The sequence below is a fragment of the Balaenoptera physalus genome (assembly GCF_965194825.1).
Source record: "Balaenoptera physalus genome assembly, chromosome: X".
In the NCBI taxonomy this organism is placed as follows: Eukaryota; Metazoa; Chordata; class Mammalia; order Artiodactyla; family Balaenopteridae; genus Balaenoptera; species Balaenoptera physalus.
The window spans coordinates 10,155,476-10,180,719 of record NC_138903.1 but is presented as its reverse complement, the minus strand read 5'-3'; the positions used below and the strand labels follow the sequence as shown (position 1 = coordinate 10,180,719).

Genomic DNA, 25,244 nt, shown 5'->3' with positions numbered 1-25,244 from the left:
AATGCTTGTATGGTTGCAAAGTGGCTGCTTCTCTTCCAATATTGTAACTGTGCCCTAAGCAGGAAAAAGAGGGAATATGACAGGCAAAAGCCACCCAAGTCAGCTGTGTCTGTTGCCATTTTAAAGAACATCCCTGAAGCCTCATTGTATGACTTTACCTATATCTTAATCATCTGTTCACGTGACCAGCTATAATCACATGACCAGTTATAAATGCATAGGAGTCTAGGAAATGTATATGTTCAATAGGAAACTTTCTACCCCAAACAGAATAGAGTTATTTTACATAGAATAAAGGAGCAATAACACAAGCAAAAAATCAACAAATGAGAATACATCAAACTAAAAAGCTGCTGCACAGCAAAAGAAGCAATCAACAAATTGAAAAGGCAACATACAGAATGGGAGAAAATATATGCAAAACATATATCTGATAAGGGTTTAATATCCAAAATATAAAGAACTCATACAACTCAATAGGAAAGCCACAAACAAACCAATTTAAAAATGGGCAGAGGAACTGAATAGATATTTTTCCAAAGAAGACATACAAATGGCCAACGGATACATGAAAAGGTGCTCAATATGACTAATCATCAGGGAAATACAAATCAAAACCACAATGAGATATGACCTCACATCTGTTAGAATGGCTATCATCAGAAAGACAAAAGATGACAAGTGCTGGAGAGGGTGTGGAGAAAAGCGAACCCTCTTGCACTGTTGGTGGGAGTGTAAATTGGTGCAGCCACTATGGAGAACAGTATGGAGGTTCCTCAAAAATTAAAAATAGAACCACCATATGACCCAGCAGTTCCACTTCTGGGTATATATCCAAAGGAAACAAAAACAGGACATCTAAGAGATATCTGCACTCCGATGTTCATTGCAGCATTTTTCACAATAGCCAAGATATGGAAACAACCTAAGCATCCGTTAATGCATGAATAGATAAAGAAATTGCGGTATATATAAACAATGGAATAATACTCAGCCATGAGAAAGAAGGAAATCCTGCCATTTGCAACAACATGGATGGACCTTGAGGGCATTATGCTAAGTGAGATAAATCAGACAGAGAAAGAAAATGCTTTATGATCTCACTTATATGTGGAATCTAAAAAAGCTGATCTCATAGAAACAGACATAAGAATGGTGGTTACCAGGGGCTGGGGAGTGGGGGAAATGGGGAGATGTTGGTCAAAGAGCACAAACATGCAGTTAGGAGATGAGTAAGTTCTGCGGGGTCTAATGTACAGCAGGGTGATTATAGACAACACTGTACTATACATTTCAAAGTTGCTATGAGACTAGATCTTAAATGTTCTCACCACAAAAAAGAAATGATAATTATGTGACACGATGGAAAAGTTACCTAAGGCTATGGTGGTAACCACATTGCAATATATAAACGTATCAAATCAACACACTGTACACCTTAAAATTATACAATGTTATATGCCAGTTATATCTCAGTTTTAAAAAGGGGAGAGCAATAAATATCAGCTTTCTGGTGATAGACAAAAGAAATAATTACAAAAATATACAATCACAAGCTTTAGATAAATGGCAAAATGAAAAAGGTCAAGTTGCTATGAGAGCATACAAAGAGGCAGTGTGATCTAGTGTGCAGAACATGAGATCATCGTGAAAAACCTATTAAGTGAAACCTGAGAAATAAATAGGAATTAACTAGGTGACGGGGTACTGTGTTCTCTCCTTGCTACCTTCAAACTGGGGAAATGGCCAAACAGTCAAAACTGGAAACTTAAGCTTTTAAAATTTACTATGAAGTGGGGACTTCCCTGGCACTCCAGAGGTTAAGACTTTGTGCTTCCAGTGCAGGGGGCACTTGCAGGGGGCACAGGTTCGATCCCTGGTTGAGATCCCACATGCCGCGCCGTGCCGTGTGGCCAAAAAAAGAGAAAAGAAAAAAGTTTACTCTGAAATGAACTATAACATGGGTGGGGGAGGGGCGTATTTTTTAAATCCCTGAACTTGGAGATGACGATCTTTCCAAAGCTAGTCTACATAAAGATCAATCCCTTTGTCTGAACTCACTCTTGGAATTAAAAAAAGAAGCCAAGATTTTTTTCTTCTTTTTTCAAAATCCAGCATAATGCTGCTGCCAGTTACAGAAATGCAGCAAAGAAAACTCACGTACTCTTGCCCTTCCTTACATATCTTGGGGTCCAACCACAGAACCCTCATTAGGCTAACGTTGTTTGTCCTTTACCGTCTAGAATGTTATTTTGTACTGTTACCTATTGGAAAATACAGGGAGATTTGCAATTTAATCATCACAACTGCACCTTCACATCCTTTATCCCATTTCTCTGTCGCAGCCTGCCGCACTTGTAGGGTTATTGCTTCCACAGAAACTTACACTCGATAAACTCACAGAGCACTTAATGCTGTATATTTTCAGCAGCCATTCTGGCACAGCTATCTCTAGAATTCCTTAAACATGCGCACACACCCACACCCACACTACACACACACACACAATCAAGTATGTATATATTTCTTTTTTTTTTTTGTATACACAGACTTTCAAAATTCTGTTATTTCCTCTTCCAAGTACTGAAAACTCTGATGGAAGAATACTGTCTTTTGCTTTCTTTCCTTCTTTCTTTCCACAATATCTGGCTTAATTCTCTGGAAAATAGGCACCGAGCAGACAGGGATGCCTATATTGTATCATGCAAGTCAGACCTTGCCAAAGGTTTGAGTTTGCAGAAGTGAGCTTCCAGGCTCACAAAACAACTGGAATGCAGCATTAAAAATAGCTTGTAACTATAAGTCAGGTAGCATCCACTTGGCATTGTAAAATCTCAGTGGTATAAAGACAGGCCATTTACTACTCATAGAATAGAAGGACGAACACCACAGGTGAGAGGGAGCAGCGTGGTCCTTCATGGGCAGCAGTTGTCCCCTCTCCTGTTTAAGCAGAGAGAGAATGACAGACCATAAGAAGCTCCCTCGCCCTGCCCACCCCCAACCGTTTCCTGTCGCTGCTTACTGTCTGCACAGCTGCATTGCTGACGGCCAGGACTCACGCTGCCAAATCTGAGTCTGGCATCCTCTGGATGAAGGTGTGGGGGAAACCTGAGCAGACACCTTTCCATGCTTGGCTTGGGGGAACATGTAGGAGAAAAATGAGATCTGGGTCTAGTAAGACTTTTGATAAGCACATTCCATGCTTCTCAAAAAAACTAGGAAAATATAGTTTAAATAATATATCTGATTTGAGAATCATTTTCAAAGAAGTACTAACACGTGATCTGTATTAAGTCAGTTCCAAAAGGATTCGTTCTCCTACACCAGGATGCTTTCTTTGTGATTTAGGTAATGGGCTTAAAGAGTATACTCACACAATATTTTCCTAATAGTGCCAAGCTAGGGGATGCTGCTGACAGCTAGAGAGAAGCAGTTGAAATAATTCTGACAAGTTGCAGAACTGCATAAGTACAAACCTGGTGCAGATCAATGACAACTTATCTGGGTCAAATCAAAAAGGAGAAAAAACCTAATAACCTCAGAAATTGGCCTATGTCAGGTAATTGTAAATTGAGCAAAACAAATCCTGAAGAGTTGATTTTATGGATTGTAAGGTTCTTAGCTGCTACCAGTAAAGATGACCTTATGTTTAAGAGTAGGCAATTGTCTCCATGGAGCTGAGCCAGGGACAGCCTCTGCTCCAAAATATTGCCCTTCTTGTTTCTGCACATCTGGATGTTCACCATTTGGAAGTCATTACTTTGGAGTATGTATTGTCCACTTGTATTAATTATCTATTGCTACATAACCCTTACTTTGCTGCAAACACTGGCTGTCAGAGTTTGCCTTTCTGTGACATGGGCACACAAGCCCTTAATTGGAAACAGAAGCAAGTCACTAAGTTAGACTCACACTCAAGGGGAGGGAATCACACAGTGAGTGAAGACCAGGAGACAGAGTTCACTGGGGGCCATGTCAGAAGCTGCCCACCACACCCCACTTTGCTGTCCCATTTTTAAATGTTTGCACTCTGGGGAAAGATAACATATGAAGCTCCTCATACCTTACTGTAAGTACATTTGTCAGGTTTCTTTGGAATCAAGAGGAAGCTAGGTGAAGGCTGATACCCAGAAGGTAGAGGAAACTGTAAAAATGGTCAATGTCTCGGAAAGGGGAGATGGGCAATGAAGAAGCTGATCCTAGCCTTCCACGGATGCAGAAGTTAAGAGGATGGGACTGACATCACTGGAGCTTGAGAAAATACTCTGGTCAAGTAAATTAAATGAGTCAGCAAATTGGCACTGCAACTAAAACAAAGGAAGTTTGATACTGAGCTGGATAAAAAGGAATATAATACATAAGGGCCGTGGAGATGATGCTTACCATGTACCCCACAGTGGTGAGATCTTTGGGAGACTATAAAATCTCTCCCTGACCATGGATATAAAGGGCTTGAATGCTCCTCAGACTAATATGCAGAAAATAAGGGAAGGTTGGGGATAAAATGGAAGAAGGCCACAATAAGACATGTTCACCTTTCCTGAAGAAAAGGGCTTTGAAACACTGAGATACACTGCTAAATCTGTGATTATAATGCGCTAGCGGGGAATTCCCTGGCAGTCCAGTGGTTAGGGCTCCACGCTTCCATTGCAGGGGGCACGGGTTCAATCCCTGGTCAGGGAACTAGGATCCTGCATGCCGTGTGGCATGGCCAAAAATAAATAAATAAATATATATATAAATAAATAAATTTTTAAAATTCCTTGAGCATAGGGAACTATACTCAGTATCTTGTGATGGCATGTAATGGGAAAGAATCTGAAAAAGAATATATATATATATATATATATATATATATATATATATACATATATATATGTATATATAAAACTGAATCACTGCTGTACACTTGAAACTAACACAACATTGAGTTAACTATACTTCAATAAAAAAATTAAAAAAAAAAAACTGGCAAGTTATTTTTTTGTTCTATTAAGAGATAATTTCCTTAGAATCCTACAGACTGTTTAATGACTCCCTCTCAACCAGGAAACCATTGTTTCCATAGGATTCCAGATCTGAAATTAGATCTGTCCACAAATTGAAGTTTTATGGAGGACCTCTAGGACTCACATGCTACCTACTTATGTTACAAAAACACCTGCTCTCATATACATCAGCTCAGTCTCATCACTCACTACCTCTTGAACATTCCACGATCATTTCCACATCCTTGTCTTTGCTCATATAGTTTCCCCAGCTTCCTTTCCGATGCTTCGTCATATCTTTATTTTTTTTCTCTCACTCTCCTGTCCTCTTCTCCCCCATAGCAGAATACCACATCAATAAATAAACTCCACTATTTCCCATGTCAAAAAAATAAATTGTGGGACTTCCCTGGTAGTCCAGTGGTTAAGGCTCCACGCTTCCACTGCAGGGGGCACAGGTTCGATCCCTGGTTGGGGAACTAAGATCCCGCATGCTGCATGGCATGGCAAAATAAATAAATAGTAAACATTAATGGTATACAGTTCTTCTGCCAAGAAATAACATTTCCCACTGTGGTAGAACATGAATTCGGCATTGATTCTTTAGCAGTAGCCTTAACGTAGGTGCCAGGGGTTTGTCTAATGCATCCATGTACTCCTGTCTGACCTTCCTGGAAAGGAAATTCTTTGGGGGATGCTAGGTACAGCCTCACATAATTGGTTTCCATACCTATAAAGAGCTAAGCGAGAAAAAAATAATAAGTGAAGGAGCAAAGAAAAGGTGATAAGCACATTGAACAAGACGAAGGGAGGAGGGACCAACACATTTTCATGGTAAAAAACAAAACAAACTCAAGAGACTTAGAAAAGAAGGGAACTTCCCAAAAAAAAGGGTACAAATGAACTTATTTACAAAACAGAAGTAAAGTCACGGATATAGAAAACAAACTTATGGCTACCAGGGGATAAGGGTGGGGAGGAATAAATTGGGAGATTGGGACTGACATATACACACTACGATATATAAAATAGATAACTAATAAGGACCTGCTGTATAGCACAGGGAACTTTACTCAATACTCTGAATGGCCTATATGGGAAAAGAATTTAAAAAAAAAGAGTGGATATATGTATATGTATAACTGATTCACTTTGCTGTATACCTGAAAGAAACACAACATTGTAAATCAACTATACTCCAATAAAAATTAAAAAAAAAGAAGGGAACTTCCTTAACCTGATAAAGGGCACCAACAAATAACCTACAGATAACATCATACTTAATGGTGAAAGACTGAAAACTTTCCCCTTAAGATCAGAAACTAGACATGAATGTCTGCTCTAACCATTTTCTTTACTTTTATTTTTATTTTTTTAATATCTTTATTGGAGTATAATTGCTTTACAATGTTGTGTTAGTCTCTGTTGTACAACAAAGTGAATCAGCTATAAGTATACATATATCCCCGTATTCCCTCCCCTCTCGAGCCTCCCTCCCATTCTCCCTATCCCACCCCTCTAGGTCGTCACAAAGCATGGAGCTGATCTCCCTGTGCTATGCTGCAGTTTCCCACTAGCCATCCATTTTACATTTGGTAGTGTATATACGTCAATGCTACTCTCCCACTTCGTCCCAGCTTCCCCTTCCCCACTGTGTCCTCAAGTCCGTTCTCTACGTCTGTGTCTTTATTCCTGCTCTGCCACTAGATTTATCAGTACCATTTTTTTAGATTCCATATATGTGCATTAGCATACAGGATTTGTTTTTCTCTTTCTGACTTACTTCACTCTGTATGACAGACTCTAGGTCCATCCACCTCACTACAAATAACTCAATTTCGTTCCTTTTTATGGCTGAGTAATATTCCACTGTATATATGTGCCACATCTTCTTTATCCATTCATCTGTGGATGGACATTTAGGTTGCTTCCATGTCCTGGCAATTGTAAATAGTGCTGCAATGAACATTGTGGTACATGTATCTTTTTGAATTATGGTTTTCTCAGGGTATATACCCAGTAGTGCGATTGCTGGGTCATATGGTAGTTCTATTTTTAGTTTTTTAAGGAACCTGCATACTGTTCTCCATAGTGGCTGTATCAATTTACATTCCCACCAACAGTGCAGGAGGGTTCCCTTTCCTCCACACCCTCTCCAGCATTTATTGTTTGTAGATTTTTGGATGATGGCTATTCTGACCTTATGAGGTGATACCTCACTGTGGTTTTGATTTGCATTTCTCTAATGATTAGTGATTGCTCTAACCATTTTCTATTTAACACTGTATTGGAGATTCACGTCAGAGCAATTAGGCAAGAAAATGAAATAAAAGGCATCCAGAATGGAAAGGAAAAAGCAAAACTCTCTCTATTCGCAAATGACATGATTTTGTACATGGAAGCAAAAAAGGAAAATAATGGAAATTGCCTGAAGGCACAGAGATGGTATCACTGAAATAACAGCAATGTCCTATGTTTATGTAGCATTTTACAGCTTCCAAAGAGCTGTGCATCATTTTATCTTCATAACCACCTGTAAGTACTATTATTACCCCATATCACAAGTGACAAAACTAATACTTAGAAAGGGATGTATTTGTTAATGGAGCCAGTTGCTAAATATCATAACTGTCACCCAAATCTCCAGCCCCAGGACTCTAAATCAATGTATAATGGTTGCTGGTTTCTTATCTCTTAAGAGCAGCATGGTCCAACAGGACTTTCTGCAATGGTGAAAATGTTCTACATCTGCATTGTTCAGTACAGTGGCCACTAGACACAGGTGGGTACTGCACACTTGAAATGTGGCTAGTATGACTGAATAACTGAATTTTTAATTTTATTGAGATTTAAATAACCACATGAGGCTACCATGTTGGACAGTGTAGCTCTAGACAGCTAGTCCCTGTTCTGAATCAGACACTCCTCCTCATGGTTCTATCCTCATAGTGGCCAACCTATGTGCAATGCTTTGTTGACTGATGAGGAACGTGTATAGAACCACGAAGATAGACAAACCACCCTTGGGAATAATTACAAGTTGCAGTATATCCTTAGAAATACCTAAAATGACTCTGCAACATAGAAACATGTAGGAGTATTCTAACCAAAAATAGAAGAAATGCTTTCCTAACAACTACAGCTTAGTATTCATCAAGGGGGTGGGGTGAGGTCAGAAATAATATAGCTTATGTTTAAATGATTATATATGTTTTTCCGTTCTTACATCCACTCTAGTCAATTCTTGCTTCTAACTCTACCACTACAAATTTGCCAAACAAATTGCTCATTCTTCTTTAAATACTTCCTTCATGTTTCCACTTTATACCTTTTCTTAGGCTATCTTTTCTGCTGGGAATGTCTTCCTCCAGCTTACAAATCCAAACATGACCACATCCTTCAAGGCCTCACTCAAATTTATAATCTCCTGGAAGACTTTCTTATCTCACCTAGATGATGCCCTTCACTCTTCATCTATTTCGTTTGTAACACTTAGTACTCTGCCCACATATTATAGTGTTATGTGCACATCTTCTCTCTGATTAGACCCACTGTCAGTAAACCACAGCTCGTGGACAAAATCTGGTCCATTGCATGTTTTTGTAAATAAAGTTTTATTGTAACAGAGCCATGTTTACTATTTTACATATTGTCTATGGCTGCTTTTGCCCTATAATGGCAGGGTTGAGTAGTTGCAACAGAGACAATCTGGCCCTCAAACCCTTATGTATTTCCCACTTGGCTCCTCACAGCAAGTTTGTTGATCCTGTATTACTATAAGCTTTTGGAATGAACTATAGAAACCATACCTGATTTATTTTTTTTTAATCTTCACAAGACCTAGAGTATTGCCCTACATATAGCAGTAACATCATAAATATTTTAAATGAATTTTCTGTTTATAAGAAATTAATAGTGTCTGCTTATGTATATCAATTTTCTACTTGCAAACATTATCCCACCAATTTCTCATTTACTCATCAAGATAACTTCCTGACACAGAGAAATAGGTCTCATTATCTACATTTTATACCATGAGAAACTGAGGCATAAACAGACTTTGACTATGGTCACAGCTAGTAAAGAGAGCTGCAAAACTGGGTCATAAACCCAGATCTTCTGATTTCTGGCTCTGATCTACCTTATTCTGCCTCTCTGTGCTTACCCGCTTTCCCCTAAATTGAACTAAGATGCTGAGGGAACCCAAAATAAAAGCATATGTATATGTCTACTTAGCAAATTAATAATCATGGCCCAGGTAACCCATGTTTATTTTTAACAGAATTGAAACTATTTTTATGAGAGCTAGTCATTTAAAAATATTTTTATGCTTCTAAATTTTAAAATTTATTTAAAATTAAATTTAGGGAATTTCCTGGTGGTCCAGTGGTTAGGACTCCGTGCTCTCACTTCTAAGGTCCCAGGTTCAATCCCTGGTCGGGGAACTAAGATCCCACAGGCCACAGGGCATGGCACCCCCCCCAAAAATCAATAAATAATAATAATAATAAAATTAAATTTAAATTTAAAAACTTAATTAAGATGTAAAAAGCTTTACAGAAAATAATTTACCCCAATAAATGGAGGGAAATTTTTCTTTCAACACTTCAAAAGATAGAGAAAATGTACATATCCCACGCTGGTCACACTGCTTTTCCCTGCTCTGTCTGTCCTCCTCAGAAAGGCGGTTTCTCTTTTTCCTTCAATATCTTAAAGCTATTGACTTCAAATTAGTAGTTATCAGATTAAGAATCATATGTCCCACCGGTATGTTCAGTCTGCCCAGGCCAAGTTTATCTAATTCAAACCCATTATCTGTTCAGCAACACCTCTTTACTATTCAATATTGATTGTTTACACAGCCAATATGAAACATTGGAAAAAAGCGGAGTGGCGAGAATACAGGACATTTGTTTTATGTCTTCCTGTAAAAACCCTCTGACTTTATTCTGAGTATATTAAACACTAGACTCATGAATTTTTAAACAGTACTTGTAATGTCTTTGCACTTATATTAGATAACCGCATTGTTTTTGATACACAAATAGGATTCTTTAAAGAAATACCCTTTTCTCTGAAATGGGTCATATTCTTTTTTTTTTTAACATCTTTATTGGAGTATAATTGCTTTACAATGATGTGTTAGTTTCTGCTGTATAACAAAGTGAATCAGCTATACACATACGTACAAAAATATGGAACGCTTCACGAATTTATGCGTCATCCTTGCAGAGGGGGCATGCTAATCTTCTCTGTATTGTTCCAATTTTAGTATATGTGCTGCTGAAGCAAGCACGGGTCATATTCTTTACAGTTAGAGAGAGCCTACTTATTTCTGCCCAGTGAGAAAAGATGGATTCCTTTTTGAGCCTCTTTGAGGTGTTAGAGTCAGCTTAAATTATGCATGCAATTTAATGCAAATGAAAGGTTTCAATATAAGCAGGTGGTTCTCTGGAGGCTATCCTATTGGCAAAATATTTATCATCAAGTATGTATTCAACTCTCTGTGGGCAACCAATAAATGTCTGTAGACTAAAAAAAAGAAAATAAATCTATACCTACTTTTTTTAAAAAAAGCAAAAATTAATATTTTTTAAAGCCACTGTTAATAAGGGTTATTAGAATGTCTATAAACTCAGGAATACATGTCTAATGCAGATGTGACCTAGTTTCCCAGTTCATCACCATAAAGGCCACTGGGCTGGCTAGGTGATGGGCTGGACCTCAAAATCTTAATTCTTATTACACAGAGCTACTCCATTATCTTTTTTTCATTTGCTTTTGTAACCTATCTTTGTGTATTCGTTTATTTTTATTCTGCCTTCTGAGAATGACTTCAAGCAGCCTACAAAGGCACATATGATATATCTGAGATTAAAATGTGTTTAAAATAAAAAAGATGAAGCATCTCTCAGCCTGTGTGACATGATGCACGACATGAGCCAAAGACTAAAAGCGTATTGTGAAGTCAAACTGGGCTCACCAAAGCTTCTGTGCCTAGAGTTCTGATGTCAGCGGTGACAGATAATGGAGCCAGACCCCCTGCGATTGAATCCTGGTTCCGAACTTGGTTACTCACTGCCATGCCATGTGACCTTCGCCAAGTGTCCTCTCCCCTCGATGCCTCAGTTTCCTCAGGCCTAAGTAAGGGATACTAATAATACCCACCTTAATTCAAACAGCGTGTTGGAACAGTACCTGGCACAAAGAAAGCCCCACCATGCCATCAAAGAGTATTAGTACTAATCATAGTAATGTTTCAGCATCAGCCTGGCAAGTAGTGACTCAGAAGTAGTCTCCCTTAGTCAAGGTAAACCACCTAAGTGGGGTTTTTTTGATGCCCTCTCCATTTTCTGTTTCCTTCTCAGTATATTTCTCCTTCCTCTTATCAATGGTGAGTATCCTCACCGTCCTACCACTGTTCAGGGGGAGGGTCCCATCCTGTGGCCACTGACAGGCCAAGCTTTACTCTTAGCTGACTGTCACCAATACCTACTCAGAATTTAAGAGTATCATAGATTTTAGGTACACCCTTAAGGGCATATTTATGTCACCTAAGTGAGGATATAGAAGACTGAGCAGCTTTTAACCTTGATAAAAGCTTTCTGTTGGCATGATGACTAACAGCGGGTTGGAAGTCTCCAGCTCCTTCTGGCTCTTAACCCAAACATATTACTTGGTTAATCAGTGGGCTCTGAAGGAGAGAAGGCAACGTTGCGTGGATGAAGGAGCTGAGGGAAGGTACAGAGAGCATTTTGGACTACAGCACTGACAGGGAAAAGAACTGGGAAGACACATCCATAGGCATTCTGGGTTTTGGAAATTCTGGTAGGACCCTGTCTGAAAGGCTCTGGCACGAGAGCAATTGCCTCTTGGGGAAGCAATGGGAAGGAGCAGAAAAAGGAGATGCTAATTGTCCTGGATATCTATTGCTGCATAAAGAATGACTTCAAAACTCAGCAGTTTAAAATAATGAGAATCATTTATCTTGCTCCTGAATCTGCAAGGTGGGAAGGACTTAGCAGGAAGGGTTGTCTCTGTACCACATAGTGGCAGCTGGGCAGTCTACTGAAGCTGGGGGATCCAGCTCCCACACAGCTTATTCATATGGCTGAAGTTGGTGCCAGCAGTAATCTGGCCTCAGTCCTCTCCATGTGAGCTTTTCCACAGAGATGCTTAGGCTTCCTCAGAGCAGAGGAAGGAACCCAGAGGCTGGGTTCCAAGAATGGGTGTTCCAAGAGACAGGAAGTAGAAGCTTCATGTCTTTTAAGGTTCAGGCCCAGAAACTGGCACAGCAACATCTCACTGTATGCTACTGCTCGAGCCATCACCAAGCCCACTCAGGTGCAAGTGGAGAGGACACAGAGCCATCCTCCAGTGAGAGGTGTGTCAAAGAATTTGTGGCTATCTTAACTTGCCACACTCAATTGTCTGAAGTAGAAGAGAAGACTGAGACTCATATAACCTCTCACTGCTCCTTCTCCATCACTTCAGCAAAGCAGAGGAGCTGCAATTGGCTACCTCATGTGATGTGGCCCTTTCTCTAGCCTCAAGACCACAGAAACCCTTTGGACTTTGAGTTGCTGTATATTAGAATCCCTCCCTTCCTTTTGGGTTACTGATACCCCTTTGCAAAAACCTACTTCCTGCTGTCCTAAAATTGATAGTCTCTGTCTCACTGAGTCAGATTAAATTGTAAAAATAAAATGTTATAGCTGTGGGGAGGGAGGGAGGGATGCAATTAAATGTACAGTGACCCCCTCAGGGGATCCTGGGCCTTATTGGCCACCACGTGATTATGAATTTTTGATATGCTTCAAAATGATGACATTCTCAACTATATATTTACAGATAGAACTTAAAGACAAAAATTGGCTATTTTGATGGCTTTTCTGGTAGTAAAACTATCCACATGACATTTATTTAGTCCAAGGCAATGGAAACATGTTAAAAGTTCTTGTAAGAAAACCCTGAATTTAAAGATATCAGAGAAATCTTGTTTTCAGTTATTTCTGCTTCAATATAGATTATATCTATTAAATCCTTCTGTTCTTAAGTGAAAACGTGTACATACCTAAGCCAGAGGACTATTTTGCTAAGAGCCAACTTCCATTATGAGATTTTATAATGGGCTTAAAGAGCAAATGTTCAATATATGGTAAAATTAGTTTTTGAAATCCTAGGTGAAGGGGCCAGGAAATCAAAGGAGCCAGGGGATTCTCAAATAAAGATAAAAGATAAAGTTGACTTAGATGTAGGGACTGAGAGTGATGACTCCTGTGAGAAGTCTGCCTTTGTCTGGAAGAGAAGCAAATGGGTTCATTGTACCAAGGCTATAATCATTTTACCATTTCTCCTAACAGCCTGAAAATTTTCTTATAAAGCTCAGGTTCTTAAATTTTATCCAAAGGGAAAAAAGAAGCATGAGAGAGTCTAATGACTAACGATTTCTTCTCTAAAAATAAATCCCACTTTTGAATGTGGCAGCCTGGGAGGAGACAGACCTGCTCCCACAAGCACGGAGGTAGGAGGCTTGAGTAATAGGGTCACAAGCCACCCCTTCCCTACTCAGCACCAGACACAGGGTTTTCTGTCACACTTCCGGGAACCCTCCCAAGTCAGAGTTGCTGCAGGATGGGCACAGTGAAGCCATCATTTTACATCAGACCTAAAGGCATATCAATTCTTCTCTCTGCAAAGCTCAGAAGGATGACATAATGTATTTGGTGAAGGTTCACATGTCTGTTAAAAGATGATTCATCGGGGTAAAAACTAGGACAATAAAATTCTACAGAATGGCTCTGCATCGCCAGGTACTTAGGGATTAAAGGAAACATCAGAAATAAAATGGACCCTGTCTAGACTGGAAAATATATATAATGGTAAAATAACGAGAACCAAGCAAATGATTAGCTTGTCACAAGTTCTTCATACTGGGGAGTCTCAATAATGGTCAAGCTGAAGTTCAAATATAAACTGTCAACCCAAGATGGTATGCCCGTGATTTACGCCAGTGCTACTCAAAGTGTGGTCCATGAGACCAGCAGCATTAGCATCACCTGACATGTTAGAAATGCAAATTCTTGGGTCCCATCCCAGACCTACAGACCCAGAATCTCTGGGGATGGGGGCCAGCAATCTGTGTTTTACTAGCACTCCAGATGATTCATAAGCACACTATTGTGTGACAAGCCCCAATTCAGATTGTGGATAGAGGAAAAATGACAAAATAGACATTTGGTTGACTCAGGCTTAACTCTCAAGAATGCATAACAAAATGAGGCATAATTCATGTGTTATTTAGGTATTTAGGAAACTGCCTAAAGTTTGATAGGGTCTGAATAAATGCTAACAGATGAAACTTGACAAGTTCACAAGTCAGTTCCTAAAATCATTCCTCCCCAAATTACTAAGGGTGTACTCCACACTTCAGGAAATGGTGAGGTAAGTTATATATGAGGTTTAAAGATCTAAACAATATGAGGAAGAAGTCAGGCAGAGTGCTGGGTCAGCAGAACATGGTTCTTGCCCCTTGGACAGAGAAACACCTGGGCCCAGTACAGAGGTCAAGAGGCCAGGCTGGGCTGGACAGAACATGTCCCCCTGGCAGTGAGAGGCGGCAGAGCCAGGGAGTCCACATGGATATAAGGGGACGACTGTAGATCACGGACAGCAAGCAGAAACACACAATCAGAAGCTTAAAATCTAACCTCTTCCAATTTGGTCCCATTTTTAAGTGGCTCAACACCAAGGTGATAAACAATATAAAGGTTTGGGGGCCTACCTTTATTAGGTGCTGGCTCACAGTGTGGTGTGGGCCAGGCTGATGGTGAACATAACCAGACAAGTGCCATGGGTGCTGCGGGAAAATTAAATATGGTGATGCAAATTGGAGGCCACATTCAAAATTGTTAAATAGGGACTTCCCTGGTGGTCCAGTGATTAAGACTCTGGGCTTCCACTGCAGGGGCACAGGTTCGATCCCCGGCCGGGGAACTAAGATCCCACATGCTGCGCAGTGTGGCCATAAAAAAAAATTGTTAAATATACTGTTGGTATATTCAAAGCAAGGAAACTGCCGATCACGCATTCCACAACAGTGACTGAGCAAGCGCCAAGCACCAGCTGAATCACAATTCTCCTGCTTTGGGTTGGAAGTAGTGTTCACCGGAATTGTATTAGCAGACCTTGGCTCCTGGAAGACGTCCTCCATCCACCAAGACCTAAATGGAGCTCTCTTTAGAGCAGTGGCTCTCAATCTCTGGAGTTTTAATACATGATGTCTAGGCTCAGATCAAGTCATTCTATCACAGCCAGCGCTGAGAACCGAGGGGAGGGGAAGAGAGGAGGAAAAAGCCAGTCCTCGCCCAGCCTGCCTTGGGCAGGTAGGGGGAAGGAGGGATAGGACAGATTCATGACTGGAACCTCAAGTGAGCTAATTATGTTGGGAACCCATGTGCCTGAAACACCCACACTCAGACATTTGTCTGCAACCTGACATAAAATGTAATTCTTAAAAAACTGCGTTTCATGTTAATGATGTATGTTTGGGTGATGATGGGTAGATAAAACAGGCACAGTGAGAGGAACCAGGTGACAAATGGGGAAGGGGACTAACAGCTCCTCAGCAGAATCTCAATATTCATTTGTCGAACTGAATGAAACTGACAGGTATATATGTACCAGGCTCTAAGTATTGTGCAATAGGTCACTTCCCTCAGTCCCGTGACTGTCTCTGTTAATCCTATTATATCCCTATCTTACAGATTAAGAAATCAAGGCTTACCCAAGGTAAAGCAATTCAGTCCTTTCAGATCTCAGACCCTCTTCCACTATGCTGGGTTACAGCAGGTGGGAACGCCAGGGGGTAACCCAGCTCAATGCTGCTGCTGCTCCTGGGCCACTGCAGTTTGAGTTCCTGGAATAGGTAGGGGTGGGGGGTCTTGATAAGAGTAGCTTAATGTCAAAGTGGCTTCTAGAATAGTTGGTAGACACCTACTCAGTCTCTGCTCATTTTACTAAAACTCTACCCAGTAGTGTCTCAGATCCTGGGTCTTTGGGAAAGAAGCTCCCATCCCCACCCCCTCTGTTAGTGGGACTACTGAAATATACATCTACCATAGCAACTTTGTAGACAGATATTATGTCAATGCGTCTACATGTTCCAAATCCCACCTTTCTAGGCTTGAGAAACTCAAGAATGAAGGACTGTCTTGCATCCCCAATACCTAATACTATAGATACATAGTAACTTCTTAACAATGGTCTGTTGAATGAATGAATGAATGAATACAGAGCTGACCCCACAGGGGATTCCGTCTCCAGTTTCCAAGGGATTCTTTTCATTCATTCAAGAAACATTTATTGAGCATCTACTATGTATGATGCACAATTCCAGGAAGTGGGGATACAGCAATGAACACCAATAAAGGCTCTCAATTATCAACTCTACTGCATCCAGATTAAGGGCTAAAAAATGGGCATAAGGTAGAAAGGAATAAGAATGTACTATGGGGTTTCTCTGGTGGCACAGTGGTTAAGAATCCGCCTGCCAATGCAAGGGACTCGGGTTTGAGCCCTGGTCCGAAAGATCCCACATGCCGCGGAGCAACTAAGCCCATGCGCCGCAACTACTGAGCCTGCACTCCAGAGCCCGCGAGCCACAACTCCTGAAGCCTGGGCGCCTAGAGCCCGTGCTCTGCAACAAGAGAAGCCTCCGCAATGAGAAGCCCGCGCACCGCAAACAAGAGTAGCCCCCGCTCACCGCAACTAGAGAAAGCCCGCGCACAGCAACAAAGACACAACGCAGCCAAAAATAAATAAATTAAAATAAATAAATGAAAAAAAAAGAATGTACCATGACTGCTTTTGACTTGTAACATTACTTAATTTTACTTGGCTTTTCTGTTACATACTTGCTTTAAATGAGTCCATCGCATTGTCCTGTGATTAGACAGACAATTCTAGGAGAAAGGCTATTGCGTTGCTTGGAATTGCTGACTTGATACACAACCAAAGCCGCCTGCCTATGAACAAACCTAGGAAGATAACAGATTTCCATACCCACATGAGCAGAAGCAGGCAGGCTATTGCTTCTGTGTATCATTCAAGCCACATAAAGGGGAGCGAGGGGCCCAAGAACTCAATGGAGATACAGCAAGTTAATTAAAACACATTCTTCATTGTCCAAAATTTGGGTAATAAATGCTCTACAAAATGCACTGAGAAGGAAGTCCAATGCTCTGTGGCCGCATTTTGCACCTTTCATTCTGCCATTATGAGAACAGGCCTCCGAGGAGCTGCCTAAACCTGTGTTTAACATGGAGCTTTGTATGTCAGTGGATGCTCTGCTGGCCCCTGGGAAGAGTGAGAGCTACAAATATTATTTACTCCCTAGATTCTGGTTATACACAGACATGAAAGCCCGGGCATTGGTTCTAGTCTGCTAAGGATGGAAAGTCTATCTTTATTCAAAACCAATAATCTTTGGAAAAAGATGATGGGGAGATAATTAATTCAATGGCCATTCTGAAAAATTTATTTACAGGGAAGAATTCCAAAAGTCTCGTTTAATTACAAAGATAAAAATGCATTAATTTTACAGGTCAAGTCATTCCAGCAAGCCTCTAACTCAGGGGAAAGATTCAGAATTGAAAATTGGTGCTCTGAGTGTACCAGATAACTTTCCCCCTCCTCTCTAATAGTTTGATTGTTTTGTTTGTTTTTTAACAATGTCTCTGTGTTTGCAGGCACTCTGGCTTCCAGGAGATGATAGGGCATCACTGCTCTACTAGATCAATATTTGTCCACACTCATAAAATATCTGAGAAATAGATGGTCATTTATATAGTCTCTTCTTTCTCCAGGTTGCCTTCTTTCTTAATGTAAACTATCTATCACCTATCACCTTCCTATATTTTCAATTACGCTTCTGTGCGACTATCAAGTAAATCATCAGAAAAGACAACTAACTGAAACTCCTGCATTTCCAACTCAGTTCAATTTCACGCGGTCCACCTTAGAGAAATATTAGGAATAATATACTGGATATGGTTGTCTCTCAGTCTGTATTAAAGCAGCTGTCATGACCAACCTTAACTAACGCAAATACCCGCTGAGTATAGTTGCTGTGCCACGGAGCCCTGAAACTCTTAGGGTGGGATGCATGCCTGAAGTCATTCTTCTTCTTTTGTTTAGAAAGGCGAGCAGTGCATATACCATTTATTACATAACCCATCAGTAGAGTCCAGAATAGCAATTGATCATCGAGCATACCTGTATTTCTGCAGCTAAGTGCATGAATAGTCATAAGGGGCAAGAGAAACAAAGACTACAAATAGGTTCCTGTCAGTTTTTAAATGCATCTGGTAAGTTACAAATTGTATCAAGTAGAAAAGTAAGATTTACAGAACCATTCATTCGACAAACTTTCATGAAGCTAGGGGTTTGAGAAACGAAAGACACCCTTTCCTAGGGAAGGAGCTCACAAAGGCAGAAAGAATAACTCGGCGTGACAACGGAGCTAGCCAGAGGGTGCTAAGGTCGCAGAAAGAAAAGATACCTAATCCAGTTTAGGAAGATTTTCCAGGAGAGGGTGATGCCCAGTCTGAGTCTTGAAAAGTGGGAACATAACCTGAAGAAGGGAAGAGACGGAAGAATGTTCTGGGCCAGGAAAATGTACTCCAAGGCAGCTACTATGGTCAGGAAGGACCGAGCAGAGGACGCTGAGAACAAGCTGAACTCAGCATCATGTTTGACAATTTCTCTACAAGTAAACATCTATTTTCGGTCTATTATGATACTGAACTTTTCTTCTGTTAAACGCTACTGTATATTTATGTCAAAGCTGCCTTTTATTGGACTCTTACTGGACCTTATCTTTGTTTCTCCTGCATAATTCTAATCAATGTCTGGGGATATTTTTAAAAAAGAATTGAAATCCAAATATGCTTCTTTGGCTTATGTGTCACCTTACCTCCATGTAAGTCAAAATCTTCACAGATATTTTCACAGCTCTGCTCTATGCCAAATTAACTGCAGAAAAAATGATGCAAACTTGTATCAAAACCTACAGAAAAGGTTTCATGTGGTAGGAGCAGAGAGAGGGCAGGGCAGAGATGGTATAAGAACTCAAGTAGGTAAGATAAAAAGTAAAGTGGGTTTTTAAAACTATCATTGGAACATGTGATTTGGTGTAATTCAAAAGTAATAAATCTGAGGAGGCATATCATTTTATCACTTCAAGCTTAACTCTCAAACATGGACCTTTTAAATGTCAGTAAAAGTTGAGTTCTTTTTCTCAAAGAGTAGATGAGCATTCAAAGCATAGAACATCTTTTCAGGATGTGCTCTGAGTGTTGACAAGGAAAGGCTCATCTTTACCACTTTCTGAATATCACTGATGGGCTCCAAAGACAGACATAGCCATCAACGGCGTGCACAGATGCTCATAATCATTTGAAGAAGAGGTTTTTAGTTGGGGGAGCTGGTGTGCCGCATTTGCTAATTGCTTCCTCTGTAATCTCCCATTCAGGCTTGCTTTCTGCCTTTTGAGTCTCTGATGTGATCAGCAGCAGGTGATGCAGACCCAGTCCCCATGAGACTGTTACAGGTGCACGCGGCACTTTGCCTGTGCTAACTCATCTTGCCGTGGTGAATTTGTCAATGACTTCTATAACTTGCTCCATCAGGTTTCAAACATGCTTTAACGACCTCGAGGCTGCAATACACCCAATGTTATTTGTCTTCATGTACGTTCTTTTGTCTCTTGCTAAAAAAAAACATTTATTCAACTTGAAAGGTTTCTGATCTAATTGTTAATGTTAGTGTTTCATTATTCAAACTCTATGTTCATTTATGGAGTTGGGCCATTTCTGGATTTCTTTCTTCCTTGAGTTTCTTTAGAACACTTATTATAGAGAAGTTACAAGCCAAACTATTCAGTTTTGGTCTGGCTCAGCTAGCAATGTCTTTATTGCTTTGGATTGAGTGGCAGGTCATTGACAAATACGGCACCTCGCAAGGGAACCTTGAGGACAAGGGTAGAGATAGGATATGGGCACCTGGGATAAAGTGAAGTGCTTAGGTGGGGTAGTTCCACAGGTGACCATCTGCCAAGGCCTCTCCAAGAAGCAGCAGGAGGAAGGGCTTTCTAGATGAGATTCTTATATACCAGCAGTCAAATAATCAACTGTTATTTACTGTGTGTCTCACAGACATTTGAAATTATACAAAGACTAACAGCCTATTTAGATAGGGATCCTGAGCTATCCCTGCTTTAAAAAACCAAAGCAGATTTCTCTTTTTTATTTAAAAAAAAAAGGAAAAACATCTTCCCAGACAAACTGAAAAGCACTAGTCAACTAGTTCTTTAAGTGACTATGCAGCTGTTCCTGATGCAAGCTGTTTGGAAAGGCAAGTTGTTTTCTAAAGAAGCATTCAAAGTTTGCATAACTTTTCATCAATGCTAAGAAATAAAAGTTTTGGAGGTAGGATATGTCATGTTGATGAAACAATCATTTCTCCTCTGAGTATGAGCAATCACACATTTCCTATGACTTAGATATGATGTATGCATTACCACAAAAGGGCTTTTTTAAAGATCCCCTTTTATGGCAGGACTTTCAAAAACAGGATTTTAGATGACAATTAGGCAGAAAAGACCATATTACCATAGTCAAGATTTCAGTACAAGGTTAACACAGATGGTTGCCAAATTGGATTTTCTATCCCAGACCTCTCACCTTCGCTACAGCCCCAGACTCTGAGCTATGGAGAGCCACCTGGACATCCTGCCCTCACCTCAAATCTGAAAAGGCACAAAGGGAAAACTCGTCACTTTCTTATCCCTCATTTACCCATACAAAAACAGCAACAAAAACAAAGCAAAGAAAACCTGTGGTTCTGCTTCCCAAGTTTCCAATTCCTTCTAAAGATACCACTATTATCGTAGCCTCATTCAATCAACACATGTGAGGGAGATATAGATGGATAAGCCACATGGCCAACCTCTAGTGCACAGCATTAAAATGTGATTGGTGTTGTGACAGAGTTATGCGTAAAGTATCAGGGAATGAAGATTAGCAGTATCAATCACAGCCTTTCATAGAGGTCAGAAAATCCTTTGAGAAAAGACAACACTTAGATCGAGACTTGAAGGACTGAAAGGAGAGGAGGAACATTGCAGGCAGAAAGGAACAATGTGTGAAGAGGAGGCATGAAATTTCATGGTGAATTGCGAATAGGTCAGTGGAATCAGAAGGCAAGATAGATGTGGGAACCTGGCAGAACAAGGATGGGAATGTGAGCAGATCATGAAGAACTCTACTTACTAAGAAGTTTGACCTTTACACCAGTAGGGAACCACTTGAATGACTTGTCCAGATGCATTTCAAAAAAAATTATACCAGATTTGAAAGTTTGGATTATTGCTCGGAAAATATTCACTTAACCTCCCTTCTACTTGGAGTATATACCTCCCTGCCCCATTGACTTGGGCTTTGTAGTGTGACTTAGTTTGACCAAAGGAATGTAACTCTAATGGAAGCTTGAAGTATACTTCGCCCTATGATGGTCACGTGAAGAGCATGTTCTAGTTAGCCTCTGTCCCTTCAGCCTGGGACCCATGAGACCCACGCTGTAGCTGTGAAGCCTGGAGTTCAAAGCCTGGTCCATGGACCCCAAAACATGGAACCAAGCCCCACCAAGTTGCAGCCTGGAAAAGAGCCACTTTAGCCAACCCAAACACTTATGAGCAAGAAAAGTAAATGGTTTTTGTTACAGACCACTAAATTTGGGAATGATCTGTTACACAGCACTACTGCAGCAATAGCTGACTAACACATGCATGTTAGGAAATATGACAACAATTTTTGCCTTCCATTTAACCTTGTACTCCTTCCAAATCCAAAATACCAAGGAGATATTCTTTCAGTCCTTCTTTAGAATTGTATTACTGGAACAGCCTCCTAATCAATATTTCTGACTCTGGTTTTGCTCAGTTCCCATCCATCCTGAAGTCTTACGTCTAGACTACTCTTCTTAAACACCATCTTCATGTCATATCTCATCTCACAATCTGCAAGACATCCCATTACATAGCATTTCAGATTCAAATGCAGGTGTTTCCAAACACCACCAAGTAGTTTAACCCCTTCACTGTTTGCACCCCAAACTAATTCTTTATGCCATATCTTTGTTCAGGCAGAAGAACTCACTATTTCTTTTCACCTCATCTACAAAGCTTCATTTTAAGCCACCTTTCTTCCATGTAGTAATCACCCTTCCCAAACTTCTTAGAGCTGCAAGGACTACACAGTTCTATGACATTTTTAGTCTATATCCCAGGAGCATCTAGTTAAGCAGTGACTTTGTATACGTGTATATCTTACTTTCCCAACTACCTTGAAATCTCCTTGAAAGCCAGAACTACATCAAATTTTACTACATTCTCTTGTCCCTTCCCCCACCCCATTCCCCATTCTTTGCAGAATGGCTGGACACAATAGACAATGGAAATTTGTTTGATACCCTAAAATAAGTTTTCATTTCTTCAATACATATTGATTAAGCCCCTACTATGTACCAGGCATTGTGATATGTGACGGCTGAAAAAAGATGAACAAACTGTCACCTATGGCCTCAAAAGCTTTGCAATTTACAGCAACAATAAATATACAAAAGGAAGCATTACTGATTTCCCCTGAAGGAATCTCATTTCGTTTGCTGCATATATTTTAAATGTTTATATCTATTGCCTGATTAAAAGGCTGAAAGGGGAGCATGATAGATGCACTTGCTGAAGTCACACTCATGTCTTACCCAGAGAATTTTCTTAACCTAATTGCCACCACTCTGGGAACATGATTGTCAATCCTTACTTATTTTCTTCACAAAGGCAGTGAGGAGGAGCCAAAAGGGCATCTGGGGAGGGAATCTTCTGCTAAAGCACGCTATTTATAGTTTTCCAGTTTACCAGAAACAAATATTTAAATGCGTTTTCTTAATTTTCCCCCGTCATCTGACAGAGATGCAGCAACTTCCCTAATTTATCAAAGAGCCAGTGTATCACATTACAGAATCAATGCACTAACTAATGGAATTTCATTCTCTAGGTACACTGTCTGGCTTTTTTTTTCTTTTTATAAATGGAGAGTATATCTAAATAACTGAATCTTACACCTGGCACATCTGGGGGAAAATTTAAAGTCCTATTATTGATTATGAAATAGAACTCAACAACAGAATTTTAAAGTAACATTGCCAAAAGATTCTGAAAAATAGCCTTGATGCATTTACCAAAGGTGAAATTTAATTGAGGACCACTTCCAGCCTCCAGTATGTCAGCCACATTTTAAAAAAAAATTTTATTGGGGTATAGTTGATTTACAATGTTGTGCTAGTTTCAGGTGTACAGCAAAGTAAATCAGTTATACATATACATATATCCACACTTTTTTTAGGTTCTTTTCCCATATAGGCCATTACAGAGTATTGAGTAGAGTTTCCTGTGCTATACAGTAGGTTCTTATTAGTTATCTATTTTATATATAGTACTGTGTATATGTCAATCCCAATCTCCCAATTTAACTCTCCCCCCCTTATCGCCTGGTAACCATAAGTTTGTTTTCTACATCTGTGATTCTACTTCTGTTTTGTAACTAAGTTCACTTATACCCTTTTTTAGATTCCACATATAAGCGATATCATATGTTTGTCTTTCTGAGTCTGACTTACTTCACTCAGTATGACAATCTCTAGATCCATCCATGCTGATGCAAATGGCATTATTTTGTTCCTTTTTATGGTTGAGTAATATTCCATTGTATACATGTACCACATCTTCTTTATCCATTCCTCTGTTATGGACACTTAGGCTGCTTCCATGTCCTGGCTATTGTAAACAGTTGTCAGCCACACTTTAATGAACATAAGAGTTGGAGTGTTGGACATTTCAAATGCAATTTGATACTAATTACGAGAGTGGATGTTTAACCACATAAGTGAATAACTTTGCCCGCATGTTTAGTCCAAGTTCACGATGGTCCCTGGCTATGACAGATGCCAAATCAGAAGAGGAGTTGATATCACCATTGGGTAAAAGCCTTCAAATGACCAAGAAGAATAATTACGTTAATTTACATTGACAGACACAGTGAGATTTTGACAAATTAAAGTATTAAGTTTCTCTTAATACTTCAAATAACTGCATGTTTAGATATCTAACTGGTGAAAGAGCATCCAAGAATTCATTGTCTTCAATTCTCAATCTTTCAATTTGAAGGAGTATTTTCCAAGAAAAGTAGACTCTTTGGTGGGGGAAAGAAGTCTGAAATGTTGAAGACTGAACTCTATTTACAGCTCCCTGGCAACTAAAATGGGAAACCTAAGCAAATAAAGATAGCAGGACCCCGGCAAGGGTGGGAAAGATTGGGATGACAAAATTAAATTTCTCTGGGACCTCTTCCAGGCTGATCTGTGACTGAAAAAAAAATAAAGTGTTACAGTATGCCACTGCAAAGAAACAGATGTCAGGAAACCCAAATTTGAGGGGAAGTGGTGCTTCAAAGTACCACACTATAGTGTGACATTCTTGTTGATCATCTTTGATCTTCAGATACTTTTGAAAGACTCTGCTAAACTCTTAATTAAACCTAACTTTCATTGTAAAGAACTACAATTTAGCTGCGAGAAACATTTTAGTACAAAGACAAAATACATAATCCTGGGGGAAAAGAAAAGGTCCAAAGACCACATATTCAAGCTGTTCTGAGACAAAAAGGAGAGCTGTTGCAAGTATTTTGGAGTCTTAAGTGGAAAAGGGACTGGGGAAAACGGATTTTTTTTAAGCGAAACCAGTATTTCAAATTATTCTGGGCCTACTTTAGAGCAGACATATGGCATTAAATATGCAATAATGAAAAGAAAGAACACAGTCGCAAAACTGGAATGAAGGACTAAGCATAGAGCTTCCTACAGAATTGATGTCTTCTAGAAGTCTATGACCTTAATGTAAACTTTGGGGTGCCTGAGTTATTGGGATGAATATGCCCCATTATCACTCATTATCTGGAGAACTAGCAAGCATAGAAATCGTATTTTATAAGAATCATCTTTTAGATTTAATCTAAAACACAGCTCCTACACACACACACACACACACACACACACACATACACACACACCCCCCCCCCCCCCCCCCACTGAACACAGTTTGCTATTTGTGTGTTCGTGAATTTAGGAATACTCCTGAAGACA

At 39.9% G+C, this 25,244-nt stretch overlaps 1 protein-coding gene across 1 annotated transcript in view; it reads right to left on the bottom strand.

Moving 5' to 3' along the window:
• Positions 1 to 2,523: 2,523 nt before the first annotated feature.
• Positions 2,524 to 25,244, bottom strand: part of MSL3 (MSL complex subunit 3) — a 227,807-nt gene continuing 205,086 nt past the window's right edge. Inside the window, exon 15 of the transcript XR_014258915.1 lies at positions 2,524 to 15,906. The gene's annotated coding sequence lies outside the window, so the exon portion shown is untranslated. The remainder of the gene's footprint in view (positions 15,907 to 25,244) is intronic.